Genomic DNA, 20,984 nt, shown 5'->3' on the forward strand with positions numbered 1-20,984 from the left:
GAAGGTTCTTGGCTCAATCCCCAATCTCCCTGAGGTATGTGTTGAAAGATAATACACTTGTTAAATGAAATAATTTGCAACAGCCAATGGTTAAAGAAAAAAATAATCGTGGGAGAACAGTAAATTAAAAGAAAAAGCAAGAAGCAGAGTACAACAACAGCATCTGCAGTTCTCAATTAGGAGGTTCAAGCAGATCTGACATGCCCATACAAACCTCAGGTAAACAGACACACAGGTTTGTCAGGGTGTGTGTGTTTAAGCAAAACATAGTTAAAAAAAAACAGAAAAAAAAGGTGACTGTGTTTGTACAAGTTGCATAAATGCAAATGTGTGATGATGCATTCTTTTTAGCCGGTACGATAAAGTACATGAATACAATAACTATTTCACAGTGTCTGCGAGTGCATGGACACAGAATATGTGTGTGTGTTCTTGTTCTTGTTACCCTGTCAGGATTTCTTCCTCTGGGACAAGGTGTCCTTATGGGTACCAAAAACCGGTCCAAAAGATGCAGAACTTTACCTCTGACATCCTGATTAAGGTCAGAGATGAAGTGTGAATAGAAGTTAAGTTAGGGATAAGGGTTAGGCTAAAACTGTAATGCTTAAGGGTACAGTTAGAGAGCTGTATAAGTGTGTGTGTGTGTGTGTGTGTGTGTGTGTGTGTGTATGTGTTTTGGTTTAAGTTTCAAGGAGGTGGCAGGTCAATTGTTTTGTCAAACAAGTCTGCACAGAGAAACCTGCAGACTGTTGGTTTTACTTTTACAATCACAGATGGGCCTTGAAAGGTTGTGATAATACCAGAATTTCAAACTAAAATAGAAGAAAAAAAGAACTCGTGCTCCTAAATGAAAGTAGAAGCACAGTTTCTAGGAGAGTCACTTGCATCCACTTAAAAGCAATGGTATCTTGATTCTTTTCCTTTTAAATACATTACTAATAAATTCATGATTTAGTTATAAACTAACCATTTACAGAGATTGTCAAACTTTTCTTTTATACTGAAATGAAAATGCCACATAATAGGATAAAACAGCAGTTTGGTATTTTTGTAGGCTGAATGTTCCTGTTCCTTACCAAATCATTTATCAGAAATGTCTTAACAATCCCTTTGGAATTATTCAAATTATTTGGCTAATATGTGTCACTTCCAGTAAGATTAAAAATAACTCAGCGGGTTATCATCTACCTTTTTCTGTTCAGTTAGCAGGTCATTGTCCTCTTGATACACTTCACAATTTGAGCAATCAGTCAATTTTTCAACAAATGAGCATTCAAACCCTCCAGTGACATGACAGTCTCTGATATAATGATGAAGAAAAGTAATTTAGAGTTTTGACTTCTGAGTTCAAATTAATCTCAAATGACAAGTGTATTCAAGTCATCTGTCATCTATCAATTACGCAGTTGCTATAAGTGATGTAATACCATGTAAATTATACTTTTTTCTTTTTACCTCAGCCACCTTTGTTTTTAAGACAAAAATTCAAACATACTTCTTTGAAAAAGCTTGCATTCAATTTACTAATTTGTTGGTGCCCTACCTGTTTAAACATGTCCCTTTTGTTTCTTTTAATCTGTTTTTTATCAATATCTCTTCCTATCTCTTTCTAATTTTATAGCTATTTCAATTATATTAATTCTATATGCATCTTGATTTAAAAGTGTTTTATTTTTCTTTAACATTTTACAAAGCACTTTGTGTTTGAAAGGTACTGTACAAATAAAGTTGAGCTGAGCTTAGCTGAGCTACAAAGTCACTGTTATAATAGATGCAGTATGTGGTTGCTGAAATGTGCAAAGCCTTGCCTGAAAAAGACATGGAATGAAACATATGGTGCTATAAACCCTGTATATACCTTACAGCATTGATGGTGCCTTTCCAGTTGTGCAAGCTGCAAGTTCTATAGGCACTATTGTAACCCTTTTACATCAGACATGCATTTTTTTTTTAATGAGAGCTGATAACAAGCTGGATGGCCCGCTCCTATTTAGTCCAGAGGACGTGATGTTCATTATTTCCTTAAAGAATATCAAATTTTGAATCATCTTGTCACAGTTTTCCACTTTGCCTTGGACAATTTTTATTTAGCGTTGACCCACAGAAACCTTTGTGGCATTTGTGAGTGGCATGGCAAACTGTGCATTGACAATGATTTCCAGAAGATCACCGACATCCAGTTTTGATTTTCTACAATTTCTGAACCTCTGCCCTTCTTTACCTCTGAGAGACCTTTTCTCATGAAATAGTAAAATGTCTCATTTTCAACATTTGATACTGTCACGAGTCTATGGATTCAGATGTTTTGCCATCTTGGGTTACTTCTCCCTTTCCTCCGTGTGTGTTTGTATTATCTTCCCCCTCCTTAGTGTGGGTGTGGCTGTTCTCTCTCCTGACAGGTTCTCCTGACGTAGCTGTTCTCCATGAAGCTCATCAACTCTGCAGTATATCAACCCCAGTCTTACCACCACTCAGATCTATCCCACAGTGTCATATCTGCCCATTCACATTGTAATCTTCTTATGCTTACGTTGTTCTCTGGTTTAATTGAGTTATCGCTTTGTCTCTTAGGAAAGTCATCTCGGAAAACCGCCAGCCGCGCACCTGGATCCCAATCTTGCCAAATATAACCAAATTATATTCTGTCTATTGAGCCATGCCTGCACCCACTGGTTTGGAGCGCCCTCTTAGAATGTCCCCCATTCCTTCTGTCCCGGAAACACAACCTCATCTGAAGTCCCTGCCAGTCTGCCCATTCGCCTCGCCACTGACTCACCCAAAAACTCTGAAACATTCACTGATTAATTTTCTTGTCCTATTTGGAGTTACCCTCTGTCCGCAGGCTGCTCTTTGGGTCCCATAACTCAGCCTAATGACAGAACAATCTATCAAACAATGGACCCAGCAGACCAGCACCTGGGACCCAGGTTCGAACTCTTTCATGCTGTAGCCAGTCAAGGTAACGTTCTCGGACCACACTTATGGATACAGTATTACATTCTCTTGGTCAAAACTAACAAGAGATTCGGTCTCAAATGGTGAAGTTAACAGACAGAATGTCAACTCTAGTTAATCTTTGCTCTCAGCAATCTACAACTACAGTGCTTTGGGAAAATGTACAGGTTTTCTTTTGCAATGCTCACTATTCTTTGACTTTTTTTATCTGACAGCCTTCATACATCATTGGATTATTAAATTCAAGAGCTCTAGCCTGGGCTGAGGCAGTGCTTGATGAGGCAGTGCTTGATGCTAGTCTTTGACAATCCTGTGAGAGGAAGGGACAGAGCAAAGTGATTTTTTTAATAAGACAATAAGGAGGCAAGGCAGCTTAGATGATGCTTGTGATTGGGAGATGCAGGTAGATTTAGGAGGAAAGCTTGTTGTTCCCCAGGAAATAGTCTCTACAAATCTAAGGGCTGATATAGTCTTGTGGTCTAGGAGCAAAATGAGAGTCTATTTCATAGAGCTGACTGTTCCTCAGGAGAACTTAGTAGTAGAAGCATATGAAAGGAAAAAGCTTAGGTATGTAGAGTTAGTGGCAGAAGCAGAGCAGTGAGGATGGAAAGTTAGGATATGTCCAGTGGAAGTAGGATGTAGAGGATTCGTTGCAAAGTCTGTTGTCTCATTGTTGAGGGAGTTGGGTGTAAGTGGACAGAGTGTGAGGAAAATAGTGAAGGAAATGTCAGATGAGGCAGTAAGGGCCGGTCAGTGGATTTGGATTAGGTTCCCACCTGATGACCCCAATGACATGTTGGTCAGCACTGCTCACTGCTCTATATAGGGATTATAGGGATCAGGAGGTTCTTTATTTGGTACTGAGGCAGTATTAGAATATTAATTGTTGAATTTATGGAATTATTCACTGGGTCCATTTTCTTTTGTAGCACAAGTTTCTTGTGTTTACTTTGAATTTAACTTTTAGACATAGAGCATTAAGTGTTGCAGAGTTTTCAGTGGAGTTTGGAACTTTAGCTGCTGACTCTGGATGGAATGATGAGGCTCTACAAGATCAATATTTAAACAGCTTAAATGATTCTATCAAAGACAAACTTGCAACCCGTGATTCCCCAAGTACCTTAGATGAGTTAATTTCACCACTATAAAGTAGATAATCAATTAAAGGAGAGCCAAGGAGAAAATATATCCTCAAACACCTTAGTTTTCAAAAAAAGAGCCCTCTCCAGATAATACTTCTCCTAAACTAAAGGAATTCATAGAGCTCAATAATATCTCCTCCCCTGGATCACCACTATTTTTCAGCCATCCCTGGCTATCTTCACATAATCCCCACATATACTGGGAGACTCCATTTCATGGCTCTAGAGTGCGACCAATTTGGTCGCAGAGGCGACCTAATTTCTCAAAGGTGCAACCAGCCATTTGAGGGAAAAAAAAGTCTCTGTGACTCTGAAAGCCTCCCTTTGGTTCAACAACGGACACATATTAGGCCCATATCATGGTCTAAACCAATCAGAGATAGTGAAGGGCGGGACCCCCCTCTGATTGGCCGTGGTCAAGATATTCCTGTATGTGTGTGTTTACATTTGAAAATGCGTGCGCTGCGATCAGATAGAGATGTGAGGGGCCTAGGCCCATCAGATTTAGAGTGGAAACAGCCGCGGCTGATAAGATGAAAAGAACGATTGACAACTGTTAAATTGAGGCCTGATTCGTCCGAAGGTCATAACCAGGGCTTTCAAGACTCACGCATTGAGCGTGACAGTCACGCTTTTCAGCCTTTTGTCACTAACTTCCGCCACACATTGTATTTCTCACACTGAAAAAAAATTCTCAAATAAATTTCTCTTTATCTCTATCGTTATTGAAACGGCAGGAAACAAGCACGTCTCCCATGAGTCTGAGCAGAGCAGTTATTAATAACAACAACACTAATAATAATATTATTAATGAAAGACCCGGGGGTCGCTTCCGGTAGCAGAGCCATGTAGACGTGTTTTGGGGGAGCTCCACTAGAATTGACCCTATGTATAAAGTTCACAAATCAATGCAAGGTCAATTGTCGCCAGTTGAGGGATAACGCCATATTTAACCTGCAAGACTACTGTATTTTAATTTAAATCGTCTATTTCTTCAGTTATCTTCAGTTATGTCGGGTCGTGGCAGATCGGCTAAGCCAGCTAACACCCCGATTAGCATGGCTGGCTCGTCCGGACAAGATCCAATACTTCAAGCGATTGCATCTCTGAAACAAGAACTTTTGGCGAAAATCGAAGAGAAAACGGAAGCTCAGACGGCAGACATCACAAGTCAGATGGACCAGTTTAGGGAGGAATTGAGCGCGGGTATGGACAATGTAAATGGCAGAATCGGTGCTTTGGAGCAGCAGTTCCAAGAAGTTGAGGAGGCGGCTAACGAACATTCCACCATAATCGGCACCCTTGAACGTGAAGTAGCAGAGATGAAGAAAGACATAGCCAAATTGAAAGCACGAAATGAGGACATGGAAAATAGATCACGTCGCTGCAATTTGCGGATTATCGGAGTGAAAGAAGGGAGAGAAGATGCCAAGGGGACGGTGAAATATGTGTCTCAGATGCTTGGCGAAACGTTGGAATTGGAGAGAGCACCCCTGCTAGACCGAGCACACCGAGCTCTGCGCAACGTCGACCAAGGTGATAGTGCACAGGAAAAGTCGCCCAGAACTGTCATTCTCCGATGCCACTACTACCAAGAGAAAGTGGAGATTCTCAATAAGGCGGCGGGGAAACTTCTAAAGACGACCGATGGCGACAACATACGCATCTTTCCCGACTACAGCCTGGAGGTTAGCAAGCGCCGAGCCAAGTTTAATGACGTGAAAAAAATGCTGCAAGATGCCAAAATCGCAAAGCTCCGATTTGGCGTCATGTATCCTGCTGAGCTGAAAATTACACTTCCAGACGGTACGGTAGGAAAATTTCTAGACCCGAATAAAGCCAAGGACTATGTTACTGAGAAAATAATCAATGCTGCAATTACGGCAGCTGAGTAAGAATGCATTAGGTGGGCTGCAGTGGTTTTGTAACAGGTTTGACATGATTAAAGTAGCTACAAGGTTACCCCAAACTGGTGTGATGTAAGGACAGTAGAGTGAAATTACACTAATATTGTGGACATTTCTAACGTTATCCTAAGTGTGTCAGTTCTAGCGTGAGACATGGTAAGCTTTCTCCCATTCTCTGAATGCTTTTTAATCGCATTTGGGACTTATGGAGCATCCTATACAGAGAAACCGTTTCGTTTCTCTTTGTGTTGTTATTCCACACTGTTCTATTTTTGCTTATTTCTATTATTATTTTCGTTTTTTATGTTTGTGTCCCTCTCCCTCAAACTATTATTTTTTTGCAGTGACTCTTTACAGAAAACAATTGTGGATTACATACCCATGCTATACATTAGAATTCTAACTCCCTATGTCATCGCATGATCTGAGTAGTTTGCCCATGGCTGAGCCAAGGACAAGGTTGGTCACATGGAATGTCCGCGGCATTAACCACCCTGTTAAATGCTCTAAAGTATTTGCCCATTTAAGGGCAATGTCTGTTGATATAGTATACTTGCAAGAAACTCATTTACGCCTTAAAGACCATGGAAGACTGCATAAGAAGGGCTATTCATGGGTATACCATTCTAAGTTTAATTGCAAATCTCGAGGGGTAGCCATTTTAATACGCACAGGGGTCCAATTCACAGAAAGTGAAGTTATTTCAGACAGAAATGGTAGATTTGTCATAATTAAAGGGAGACTATTTGGTTTGCCAGTGGTGTTAGCTAATATATATGCACCTAATTGGGAAGATGCAGGTTTTTTCCAACATTTTTTTTCTATCCTTCCATCTATGGACTTGCACAAGTTGATACTGGGGGGTGATCTGAATTGTGTTTTGTGTCCAAAATTAGACCGCTCAAATCCTACCACCAAAATGGTTAGTAAGACAACCCAGGCTGTAAACTCTTTCATGCAAGCATATGGAGTTATTGATCCTTGGAGACACCACAACCCACATTCTAAAGTCTATTCTTTTTTCTCACATGTACACCAATCATATTCCAGGATAGATCATTTTCTGATAGATGATGCATTATTGCCTTTGTTTAGATCAATTACTTATGACGCTATTGTAATCTCAGATCATGGCCCTGTTAATATGGTACTTAGCTTCCCTGGACAAGTTTCAGCTCAGTTAGTTTGGCGCTTAAACCCACGATGGCTTTCAGACGAGGATTTTGTGACATATTTGTCAAATCAGATAGATTTTTTCCTACTGACTAATAACTCCCCTACAGTGAGTAGATGCACACTTTGGGAGACTATGAAAGCTTACATTAGAGGTATGATTATTTCGTATACAGCAAGTGAAAACAAGAAATTATATACACGGCAGAAAGAATTGCAGGACAAAATAAAGGAAATTGATAAACAGCATGCATCTACACCCTCCCCTGAACTTTACAAGGAGAGGCTTTTGTTAAAAACCGAATATGATATTTCAACAACAAGCCAAATGCAGGACTTGTATGTGCGTTCTCGTAGTGAACATTATGAGCATGGGGAACGAGCGGGGAACCTGTTAAGTCATCAGCTTAAGAAGTCTGCCTCTGCAAACCAAATTACAGAAATAGCATTGGATGATGGTTCAGTTACGTGTGATCAAAGGAAAATTAATGGAAAGTTTAAGCAGTTCTATAAAAATTTGTATACTGGTGAAACTCTTAATGATGACTCCATAAGCAAGATTTTGGATGGTCTGGAATTTAAAGACATTGAAGAGTCTGACAAGGTGGCTTTAGACCGTACGATAACCCAAGAGGAAATTGTGAAAGTTATAACATGTCTGAAATCAGGTAAAGCTCCAGGACCGGATGGGTTCCCCATTGAGTTCTATAAGAAGTTCTCTGCAAAATTGGCCCCGATTTTATTAGAGGTGTATGAAGAATGTTTTAACAACGAAACTTTACCTCCAACAATGACCCAAGCAATAATATCTGTGCTGCTCAAGAAGGATAAGGATCCTTTACAGTGCGGCTCTTACAGGCCAGTGAGTCTACTGGGATGTGATTACAAAATACTTACCAAAATCTTGGCCTCTAGACTTGAATCTGTTTTACCCAAGTTTATACACACAGATCAGACTGGCTTTGTAATAGACAGGCATTTGTTCAGCAATTTGCGAAGGTTGTTTAATTTACTGTATTCCTCAGATTCATCACCTGTCCCTGAAGTTCTTCTTTCACTAGACGCGATGAAGGCGTTCGACCGCATAAGCCATAATTACTTGTATAAGGTCCTAGAGAAGTTTGGTTTTGGGTCTACATTTCAAACGTGGGTTAAAATACTATATGCTGCCCCTCAGGTGGCTGTACGCACTGATAGAGTAGTGTCAGACTATTTCCCCATTGGTAGCACTAGGCAGGGATGCCCACTATCTCCCCTGCTTTTTGACATCGCCATCGAGCCACTTGCTATGGCTATTAGGAGTTCCCCTTTGATCTCAGGGGTTAAAAGAGGGGAGTATATACATAAAGTTTCAATGTATGCAGACGACTCAATGTTTTTTCTTTCAAACCCAAATAGCTCACTGCCTGAAGTATTACGAATAATATCAGATTTTGGACGGATTTCTGGTTATAAAGTGAATCTGACCAAGAGTTTGATTTTTCCTATGAACAAACAGGCTAGTCAGATGTCTTTTGACTCATATCCATTTCAAGTCATACGTGATAGTTTCACTTACTTAGGGGTTGCAGTAACAAGTCAATTTAAATATCTCTTTAATAGAAATTTTAAGGCCTTATTGGATAAGACTAAAATGGAGTTGTCTAGGTGGGTAATTGCCATTGTCACTGGCAGGGCGAGTGAATTCTGTTAAAATGACTATCTTACCCAAATTTCTGTTTTTGTTTCAGACACTACCTGTGTTTATTCCCAAGTCATACTTTAAAGAGTTAGACCAGCTGATATCTTCTTTTGTATGGAACAAAACTATTCCACGAATCAGGAAAGAGTCTTTACAAAGACATAAAAAGGAAGGGGGTTTGGGATTACCAAACTTCATTAATTACTACTGGGCTGCCAATGTACACAAAATCCAGTTCTGGATGTCATCTAGGCCAATGGAAGAACAACCACTGTGGGCATTGATGGAGCATAGTGTGAGTGCCCCTGTGAATTTGGCTGCACTAGTATGTGCCCCAGCACCTCTTAGTAAGAAATATTTAACTACTAATCCAATAGTGAGTGCTACACTTAGAATTTGGTCTCAGTTTAGGTTACATTTTAAGCACAAGACTAGCTTACCATCTAGTCCAATAGTAGCAAATCCACTTTTCCCACCATCTTTGTTGGACACAACTTTTCGGAGGTGGAGTGCGGGAGGCTTAGCTTGTGTGAAAGACTTTTTTTTTAATGGCACATTTATAACTTTCCAACTAGCAACCCAACAATATTCAATCCCACATTCACATTTCTTTAGGTATTTACAGGTGAGAGATTATATTAGGAAAAGCTTCCCTTCATTCCCAGACCAGCCAGATAAAGATTGGATTGATGAGTGCCTTCACTATGACCCATCATGGAGGGGATCTGTGTCTAGGTTGTATCAAATAATCCAAAGTGCCAACACACCTACACTCGACCGTATTAAAGAACAGTGGCAAGAGGAATTGGGAATAGAGATATTGGATGTCAATTGGCAATATGCAATTGAGAGAATACACTCTTCCTCTATATGCGTCAGGCATGGTTTAATGCAGTTTAAGATACTTCATAGGGTTAATTTATCAAGGGCAAGACTGGCAAAGATATACCCTAATACTGATGCAACCTGCCTTAGATGCCACCTGGCTCCAGGAACATTGTTTCACATGTTCTGGTCCTGTTCTAAATTGCGAACATTTTGGTGTGATATTTTTGATACCTACACCCAGGTTTTTAGTAGAAAGGTAGATCCCGATCCTTTGATGGGTGTTTTTGGAATAACTCCTCTGGGATCGTCATTTACAAATTCACAGTCAGAAGTCATTGCATTTACATCTCTGTAAGCTAGACGACTCATATTATTAAACTGGAAGGCTGATATCCCTCCATCATATGGACGTTGGGTAGTGGATGTTATGGCCTACTTGAAATTAGAAAGAATGAGAATTGCCTTGAGAGGCTCAGAAAGGAAGTTTTGGAAAGTGTGGCAACCTTTTATAGATTATGTGGAAGATCATTTCAGACCTAATGTATAGTTCTGGGATGTACGGTGTATAGTAATCACTGCAAACCCCCCCCCCCCATTATTTTTAGTCTTATCGTTTTTTTTTTTGTTTGTTTGTTTTTTTTATATGATTATAATTACTGTTTTTGTCTTGTATTACTTGTTGAGTTTTATTTTGGTATGTGTGTTTGGATTTTTGTTTTTTTCCTGTAATTTCTTAAATGAGGTCCTCACTGTTCGACCTCTTTTGTTAAGCACATTGTGAAGTTTTTGGTGTGTTTGATGTGTCTTTGATGTTTGTTTGATGTATCTTCATGGACACTCCCTGAATGTAAAGATTGTAAGTCAACTTTTGACTCATATGGATACCTGAAAAAACTCAATAAACATAATTTCATATATATATATTAATGAAAGACCCCCACTCATGCGACCCGTCCAACCGGCCAGCCCAACGGGGGGTGTTAAAAAGTAGATTGCATTATAAATTCTTGATCTGGGAAGTAAATGGTATTATCTTTTTATTTGTTTTAGGAATTTATGCTACCTCAAAGAAAGCATTTGCTGCTCTTGGTGACCAGTGTAGTAACTGGTAGGAGTCCTTAAAACACTTGATTTTTTAATTTAGATTATCTTATTTAATTTAAAACTTAAAACATTAAGTTTAAATTTCAGCTCAGTGAAGCACTTTGGGCACCAACACTTTTTAGTTCGTTACCTGTCTTGTGGAATTGTGCTTCAAATAAAGAACTTTATATTGACCGAATTGTTAGTTAATCATTTACCAGTCAATATTGGCTAAAAAAACAGGCAGCTATTTTTTTAAAAAGAGTGAACCTGTAATGAGATGCGGTCGGAAATTTTGTGCTGGTGCACCCAAGAAAAAAAGTTGGGCGCACCAGTGCAACTAGTGCAAAAAAGTGAGTCTAGAGCCCTGCATTTATAGCTAGAGTACCAAATGCCACCATACATGTTTAAAATCAGCCTTACCTCCTTCTGATGTCCAGAGAGAAGAGACTACAAAACCTGATCTGTCATCTGTTCCATACAAATATTAGCAACTAGCAGATGTCTAAAGCTCTCTCCCTTCCACCTCATCGACCATACGATTACTTCATAGATCTTTTTCCAGGGGCTCCGTTACCAAGCAGTCACCTATGGAATCTATCTCAACCTGAAAAAATAGCAATAAAAAAGTTCATCACTGAGTCTCTGAATTCTGGCATTATCCATCCTTCCTAATCATCATTAGAAGCTGGATTGTTATTTGTCAGTAAAGAGACTAGAAGAAAATAAAAGTCTATTCGTCCTTGCATCGATTTCTGAGGTTTAAAAAAAGATCACCATTTGTAACAAATATCCACTACCTCTCATCAACTCAGCCTTTGATGCCCTTCAAGGATCAAAACTGGACCTCAGAAATGCCTATCATCTTGTCCGTATCAAGCACAGAAATGACTGGAGGAAAGCCTTCAACACTCTCTTGGGACACTTTGAGTATTTAGTCATGCCATTTGGTCTCCCAATTGCTGATGTCCTCCAAGAACTTGTCTCCGAGCACATTATCCAAGTCAGCCAAGTACCTCAAAGACTACGAGAGAACCAGCCGTTTGTTAAGGCAGAAAAGTGTGAGTTCCACACTGACTCAAGGACCTTTTAGGGTTACATTTTTGCAAGCAGGCAGATAAAGACGGACCCCGAAAAGGTAAAAGCAGTGGTTGAGTGGCCTACACCTTCCTCAGTTAAACAGCTTCAATGCTTAATTGGATTTGCTAACTTCGACAGATGATTCATAAAAATTTCAGTCAGATCGTAGACCAATAACTCACTTCACTTCTCTCAAAGTTCGATTCAGGTGACCTGAAAAAGCAGAAGGAGCCTTCCACGACCTGAAAAATAGATTTGCTTCTCCTCCAGTGTGTCACCAACCTGATACTACCAGACAGTTCATTATGGAGCTGGACACTTCTGATGTAGGTGTGGGGTTAGTTCTCAAAGGTAATCTCAGACTAGCCAGCTTCATCCTTGTGTTGTCTTTTCTCAACGTCTTTCACAAGCTCAAAGAAATGATGATGTAGGCGATCCAGTATAGTTAGCGGTGAAGCTAGCCTGACAAGAGCAGAGACATTGGCTGGTTGCAGGCATAATTAACCTTCACAGTCTGGACAAATCACAAGAACCTTGAGTATATTCAGACCACCAAGAGGCTTAACCCCCAACAGGCTCATTGGGCACTATTCTTTGGTCAATTCAATTTCTCCATAACCTACAGACCAGGTTTCAGTTCAGTCTAAAAGACCCTCTAGCCCGCTCGGATACCATCGTGCCTTCTTCCTGCCTAGTCGCAGCAGTCACCTGGGAGGTGGAAGGGACTGTCAAAGAATCACAACAAGTACAACCTGACCCTGGTAACGGTCCTTCAACAGGAAAAGATTGCAGTTTCATCCGTCCAGCACCATCTACACCGATGCTGCAGACTATGGTGGGAGAGGAACCAACAACTCGAGGATAACCTGCCCCCACCTACACTCCAGGTCAGAAAGTCTGGCTATCCTAAAAATATATTCCCTCAAGAACTGAATAAGAGGGTGGGGGGCTGTAGCTCAGGAGGAAGAGCAGTTATCCACCAATTGGAAGGTCGGTGGTTCAACTCCAGCTTCCCCTGGGCACTTGTCGAAGCGTCCTTGGGCAAGAACCCAAGGTTGCCTACCGATGCAACCATCAAACATAAATGGAGTAGGAAGCATGTAGTTATGTATAGACTAAGAAGTGCGTGAGTAAATGGGTGAATGTGGCATGTGGTGTTAAAAGCACTTTGTGTGGTCAGCTAGACTAGAAAAGCACTATACAAGTACAGTCCATTTACCATTTATCAAAATCTTCTAATGCTTACTTTGTTCTCTGGTTTAATCATGTCAACTCTTTGTCTCTAAAGAAAACCGCAAACCACAAACCTGGTTCCCGATCTTACCATCATCGAGTAATATTCTCTGTCTGTATAGCCACGTCTGCACCCACTGGTTTAGAGAGCCCTCGTGAAAGTACTTACTTAATGTCCTCCTTTCTTTCCATCCTGGAAAAACAACCTCATCTGGAGTCCTTACTTCATACATTCTTATCAACATTAATTCTTTGATAAACCTTGGATTTTACATTCAGTCCGTGGACTGAATGTAAAATCCAAGGTCCCTGGGTCCCATAACTCAGTCTTATGGCAGATATGTTCTATTTATGACGTTTGCAAATAAATGCATTATATTTTTATGTACATCTTTCAAAGCATCCCAACCTTTTTGGAAAGAGGGTTGTATTCATTGATGAAATCTTTTTTTTATGTGTAGTGATATTGCACTCAATTGAATATTTTAATAATCCCAAAGAGAAATCATACTGCTACGGTGTTTTGTATTGTATTGTTTTGTATTCACAAAAAGAAAAAGAAAAAAATAAAATAACAAAAGAGGCATATCACACGTAACATCTGAAACAAGTACCATCTCCTGGCACTGTGGTTATAAAAGGAAAATGAGATGCATCTTTAGATGCAAATTGTTAACATGTGAAACGTAATTGAATTGAATCGTGATGCATGAAAGCTCTAGTCAGAGGTAGGATAACTACTTCTTTAGAACAGTGACAGTATAACACCAGTATAATGTGATCAAATAAATTCCCTCCTTTTCTCCTTTTAGTGGTGTGTCACCAAATCATCAAGTAATATATTGCCCCATTTACAAAACATTTATAAGCAGTGTAATGTAAATTATGTCCATGTAGACAACCTCACACAAACATGTTCTCATCTGCATCTCACCACATGTGCATTTCAGTTACAGAATCTGAAAAAGAGGGAAGTGAGTTTGAATTAGAGGAGCTGCGGAAGGATGGAGGACAAAGTGAGGGGCCTCTGAAAAGGGGGCAAAGTGGAGGGAGGCTTCACATCAAAGTTGTGTATGGTGGCTTGAGATTAGCGACCGCAAGAAGGGATTGTTCACTCTCCGAAGTGTGTGTATGTGTGTAAGAAAGGGTAGGTCAGCTCCTTAGGGTATTTCTCTGAGGGCTGCATTCCTCATCTGTCATATACTTTATGGCCCCATTCAGATCAGATCAAGCAGTTTATACATTGTCAACTGCACTTTCTGAGAAAGCTATGGATTCCAAAAACAAGTTTTCATCCATATGAAAGGATAGAAAAAGGACATGACAGCTAAATTCAAACATTCCTTGTTTTACATGAAGTCATTAATCGATTGTAAAGTGTAGCACCATAACAATATCCTTCAGTATAACACAATGCAATAATGTGTTGTTGACTTGAGAGGAGAATGACTCACAAATGCAACAGCATACGCAACAGAAACAAACTCTTTCAGGTGTCTTTGCTAGTGAACCACATTAAATATAGTTTCATGTATCACTGCTAGTCCAGTTTTTAGTGACACAGTAGTTCCAACCCATTAAGTTCCAACCTGATGTTACTTAATTACAAAGAATCCCATAATTTCAAGAAAGTGAGGTATATAAATCTTAAAACTGGTAAGAAGTGTATCACTTAAGTAATGCGTATGAACAGACACCCTGACTTTTGAAGGTTTTGGAGAGGTTTTAAGGAAAGATTAATTGGGTGCATCCTAATAATGGAATTTAAATGGATGACAGGAAGTAAGAATACAATTTTTAAGAATAGAATTAGTATTCTGTCTCTTCAAGTGGTCCTGTTGTTCATACATATCTATCTGAACCCTTCCACTCCGAATAAAAGTGATAGTGACAAGAGAAAGTGATAGGAGATCAAATCCAGTTTATAGCTGGTCTCTTATGAATAAATCCCATTAGTGTTTTCAAGTGCTTGGGAAGGCACAAGAAAAGTCACCCATTTTGTCTGGGATGGGATAACATCACCTGCTATCTTCTTAGCTTGAAAGATCTTAAATGTTAGAACTTAAAAGTTAAGTCCAGTTGACCACTAAAACGCACTGTAGCCCCTTATCAAACTCCTAGTGATACGTTTATCATTCACTCATTGATTTTATATTTTATACATATGTATAATATATATATATATATATATATATATATATATATATATATATATATATATATATATGTGTATGAAATTGTTACAACCCAGCCAAAGCCCATTGCTGAGATTACTTATGCCACTGTAAATTCTTCAGTAAACACCATCAATCCACCCAGTATACAGTTTATATGGTGAAATGGTGAAATGTGACAGCGTGACTCTTGGTCATGCTCTTAATGGAATTTCAGTTTCAGTCTCAAAAACAAAAAGTAAAAAAAGGTATTTTAAAAATTTGTCTTATCCTGGCCAGATTTGTGGTGAAATCCTTGATATGCTCAACTATTTCATCAACAGAATAATTTGAACGAATTATTGATCTTGTTTTTGTTTGGAAAAAAAATGTATCTGCTTACATATAAATTTGTATAAATATACTTAAATTGATAAAATAAAATTAAAATAAACTTATGGCAGCCTACTTCTGATAGGTAGTCTGATTGATTGAACAAGCAATCAAGGCTTCCAGTACAACGACTGGAAATACAATGCTCCTGAGTTTGCAGAAATCGAATTTTATCGTGATGGAATTTCGTTCCAGCAACTAATACTGCCTCCAGCACCTGAAACCATCATCCTGCTGTCTCCACGTTTTATGCACAAGCCTTTTCAAAAATGCTTTCAGTTGCTTAGTTTCAGACCTTTTGCATATTGTTAACATATCTCCTCTTTTAAGTCTTTCAACAGCCTTGTAAAACAGCAGTAAACAGGCCACTATAAAATACATTAATCTGGATGCCTCAAAAATGAATAATTTCAGGCCGATACCTCCAAATCCTTGGTAAAATAATTGACAAAACTGTCAATCAACAGCTGAACCGATTTTTATTCCTCAACCATTTTGACATCTACCAATCAGGTATTCATCCATACCACAGCATTGAGACTGCTCTTCTTAAAGTCATAAATGACATCAGTTCAAAAACAGACAATGGCATTGTCACCGTTTTAGTTTTACTAGATCTCAGTGCTGCACTTGACACAGTTGACCAAAATATAGTCCTTCATAGATTATAAACTGGAAAACTGGTTCTTTCTGAAAAGCATTCAAAACGAAGCAGAGATTACAACAGTAATTACAGTATTTTCATATTTTATATCAAAAGACAAATTACAGCATTGACAAAGTATATTGTGATTAAGATTGATCAATATAGAAAATAATATTGTGATAATATTTTTTTGCCATATCTCCCAACCCTACCTCAAGGTTCCAGTCTGGGGCCTCTTCTTTTTAACATCTACATGATCCCACTTGCACAAATTATGAAAAAAAAAACTAAATAAGTTGCCATAATTATGCTGACAACACACAAATTTATATTACATATCACCTCGAGATAATAATCCATAACAAGATCTCTCTAGGTGCCTTGAAAAAATAAACAACTTGATGCTCCAGAATTTCCTTCAGTTAAACAAAGACAAAACAGAGGTCATTGTCGTTGGATGGCAAGAGAAAAAGTTAAAAATCAGTACCCAGCTTCAGTCTACACTACAATGTTAGCCAGCACAAACCAAACCAGAAACCTGGGTGTCATCTTGGACTCAGACCTAAAGGTCAACAGCCACATAAAGTTAGTTTCAATGTCAGCCTTGCATCATTTCAAGAATATTTTAAGAATCAAAGGACTAAGGTGTCAAAGGACTTAGGAGTGATTAAAGTGATACTCCGGAGTAGATTCAACCTGGGGTCATTTGAACCGTGATATCCAGCCAAGTAGCCAACCCGCAGTTTTTTCGATATTGGCTGAACATCAGCTGAGTTACTGAGTTATCCCGAATAGCTTAGTACAAGGGTTAATGGATCCTGGTCCGTATCTCCAAAATTACCACACTAAAATCATATGCCATGACACCAAACTTCTACAGTAGTACAAATATGGTCTGTACTCACCAAACGATGCATTTGGAAGTTTGAAAATAGTCCAGGAGTTTATTATTATCAACACAAGCCTGATAGCTTTTCTGCAGCTAAAGCTGCGTCGACGTCACTTCTGGGAGCTGGGAGCTTCAAAGTAAGATGAGGGTTGATCTACTACTGTAGACAACAAAGCAAGGCTGCTCAATTTCTCCATTGATAAAATAATTTCACAACTCTACAACATAAAAATTCATAAAAAAACATGTAGAATATAGCATATACTTTGTTGTCTACAGTAGTAGATCAACCCTCATCTTACTTTGAAGCTCCCAGCTCCCTGAAGTGACGTCGACGCAGCTTTAGCTGCAGAGAAGCTATCAGGCTTGTGTTGATAATAATAAACTCCTGGACTATTTTCAAACTTCCAAATACATCGCTTTGTGAGTACAGACCATATTTGTACTACTGTGGAAGTTTGGTGTCATGGCATGTGATTTTAGTGTGATAATTTTGGAGATACGGACCAGGATCCATTAACCCTTGTACTAAGCTATTCGGGATAACTCAGTAACTCAGCTGATGTTCAGCCAATATCGAAAAAACTTCGGGTGGGCTACTTGGCTGGATATCACGGTTCAAATGACCCCAGGTTGAATCTACTCCGGAGTATCACTTTAAGGAAAATTGGCTTATTATTTTACCAGCCTACTTACAGTTCTGACACTAAATCAATCAGACAGATGCAGCTGATTCAGAATGCTCCAACTCAAGTCCTCACTAAAATATAAAAAAAGGAGATTATATCACACCAGTTGTGAGATATTTAAATTGGTTCAATGTCCTGCAAAGAATTGATTGAAAAATACTGCTGTTGGTATATAAAGTTTTAAATGGGTTAGGACCAAAATACAGCTCAGATCTTCTAGTCCCCTATGACCCTCCTAGACAGCTTAAATATACAGGTACAGCTTTGCTATCTGTTCCAAGAGCTAGGACTAATCAAGGGAAAGCTGTTTTTAGTTGTTATGCACCTTTTATGTGGAAAGTAAATAACTAAAAAGCAATTAAATCCAATAAAGCAGTAAAAACTAAAAGCAGAACTAAAACTAAGTAAAAAGCGAAGAACAACAATATTATTATATAATGTACAACAAAGTAGAAAATAATAAAATACAAAAACCGAATAAAAACAGAGCACAGAGTGTAGGAATCTAAATGGATGCATTGGTGGGGCCAAATGACAAAGAAAAAAGAGCTGTGTTTTCATCAGGGATTTGAAGATGGTTAAAGACTGAGCTGACCGGATGTGAACAGAGAAAAAGAATTCCCATATTTCTCACTGAATTGTGACAATTATAAGCTAAATGACTGTGAGTGGCAGATGAGTCAATGGAAGGGTCAAATTTCCCCAAAAAAATCACCTCAGTTTTATCTATTTATTCATTTAGGCATCTCAGCATTTGATTGTTGCCGTTGAGTTTTATGGGCAATATCAATCTGTATATCATCAGCAAAGCAATGAAATGGGATGTTATGTTTCTTAAAAAAATAGACCCCAAAGGCAACAGATATAAGGAGACAAGGACTGGACCTAAAATGGATCCCTGCGACACTCCACAGGTAAGAGGTGCTGTTGGGGAGGAATATTCTCCGATGTGCATCGAAAAACTTCTGTCTGTCAAATAGGATTTACACCAATTCAGGACCGTGCCTCTGATTCCAACCACATGCTTGAAACGAGACAAGAGAATCTCATAGTCCACAGTGTCAAAGGTGGCAGACAGGTCGAAAAAGCACTAAAACCGCATCTTAAAACATATCTTTCGTCCATTGCATGGTCGATCTCTCACTGTACTGTTTAGAAATTTGTCTTATTTAATTTGATTGTTTTATGATATGCCGTTGATCTTTTTTTTTATTATAGCTTCTTTTCTTATTATGACGGGCTTCTCCTATATTGTATTTTTTTCTTTTTCTTCCATTTGCCTTGTTTTTATGATGTTAAATGACTTGTTTGAAAAGTGCTATGTAAATAATGTTTTGACTGAATGATTCTATAACACTACATTTCTCAGTGTATAAAATCTTACAGGCTCGACGGTGCTTTTTTTCCCACTGTACACACAATCATGCATGCAGCGTGAGGTTCAGAGTCTTGACTAAGGACACGTCCACATGTGGAAGCCGGAGACAAAGCACCCACCCTTCCAACTTAAGTATAGTAATACATAGTAACACATAGTATTGTATCTATTACATAGGTGAGCTTTGGAAAATGTTTAGAAAAAACTCACTCCACCAAATATGAATTAGGATTAATTGAAATATATAATTTAGAATGCATTTAGACCCATTTTTTTCTGCGTCCTCGTTGACATTACATACCCAAAATAAAGCAAAGCAGGTAAAAAGTAAGTAAAGTACGTTTCAGGTGAATTTAATCTGACACAGTAGAAAATGAAAATGTTTATCTCCTCCTAAAAACACATTACTTAGAGTTAAAAGCACCTTTGAATAATAAAATAGTAGCCTAATTAATCTAGGAATTAGTAAAATCTTTTGAAATGAAGAGGTCAAAATTGAATGTTGTAGGGGAAAACACTACTCAAAGCAAAACTAATACGGCTCCAAAATTTATAAATGTACTAGTTCGCCTCAATTAGTGAGAAATAATGTGCCTCTGTGAGCACTGGGGGCTGGGCACCCATAAAGACCAGATCCTAAAATCGCCCCTGCTGTCATTTAAGGAAAGCCCAATCAGATTGTATTTCTCCTGTTCCTCATTCAACAGCAACGCTTATAACAAAAAGGAAGAATTCTCTCAGAACAGCTCATGCCAAACATCAGTAACTTTATATATCTAAAATATACTAAATGTAGTTTCTGGAGCAGGAGAGACATGTCTGTCCCTGTTGAAAGGTTTCCAACCGCCTGCCTGATGACAAAAAACTTATGAATTACCTATTCAACTCTGTAATTGACTTCCTGCTGACTCCTCCCCTTATCCACATTCTACGCATGGCTCACCCTGGCATTCCGGCCATGAACATATGAAATGTTAGTTTTGTCTAAAGACAAACCTATACCTACCTGTCTAATAAAACAAGATAACAATGAATAAATCATCAGCAGGGCAATAATCCTTGAAGGGAGTTAAGCCAGCAAGCCTTATTGTACTAGCACTATTGTGCACTATTGTGCATGCTGGCAGCTGCCGGTTCGCCTTCAAACCAGGAAACCAACACGGAGCGGGGAAAAGGATGAGATTCTGCTGGGCAAAAAAGCGATCACCAACAATCTCTGTCAGTGTCGTCAACTCGACAGGATGTCACCACAATGTAACATATCTTTTTAGCAAGTCTATTGTAAAATAATACCAGGATACACTGATGGAGTTGCACGGTACACTTTACGCTTACGCATTGTCAGGAAAGACAGTTCGCCAGCTCTGAAATCACTTTAAACTCTGTTCTGTGTTCCGATCAAACTATCAAAGTAGAAGTTAAGGAGTAGGAGAAGTAAGAGTTCAAAAAGTGTTGGTTGTTTTTGGAGAGAGAGAAGTTGTTTTTTGGATCCTATGAGAAATCAAATGCTTTTATAATCCGCATGAACGCACTGCGGACTTTCACAGCATGCTTTTTGTGAGTTATACATAGTCGAGTTTTTGGCTGAACTAATGGTTGCAAATTAGTTTTAATTTGACCAGGCTCAGCAATATTTACATGATAGAGCCACGTTCACCGTGCACATAGGCAGAGTCGAACGATCTGCAAACTTTACACGTGCACGATGAAATAAAGGAAACACAAGCAAAAAAAAAAAAAAGATCCATACAAAA

The 20,984-nt window shown here is 38.8% G+C and overlaps 1 protein-coding gene across 2 annotated transcripts in view; it reads right to left on the bottom strand.

Moving 5' to 3' along the window:
• The window catches only part of LOC142390033 (DNA (cytosine-5)-methyltransferase 3B-like), a 111,103-nt gene that overhangs the window by 89,779 nt on the left and 340 nt on the right, over nucleotides 1-20,984 (bottom strand). The gene's annotated exons all lie outside the window — the stretch shown is intronic.

The sequence above is a fragment of the Odontesthes bonariensis genome, chromosome 10, assembly GCF_027942865.1.
Source record: "Odontesthes bonariensis isolate fOdoBon6 chromosome 10, fOdoBon6.hap1, whole genome shotgun sequence".
Lineage (NCBI taxonomy): Eukaryota > Metazoa > Chordata > Actinopteri > Atheriniformes > Atherinopsidae > Odontesthes > Odontesthes bonariensis.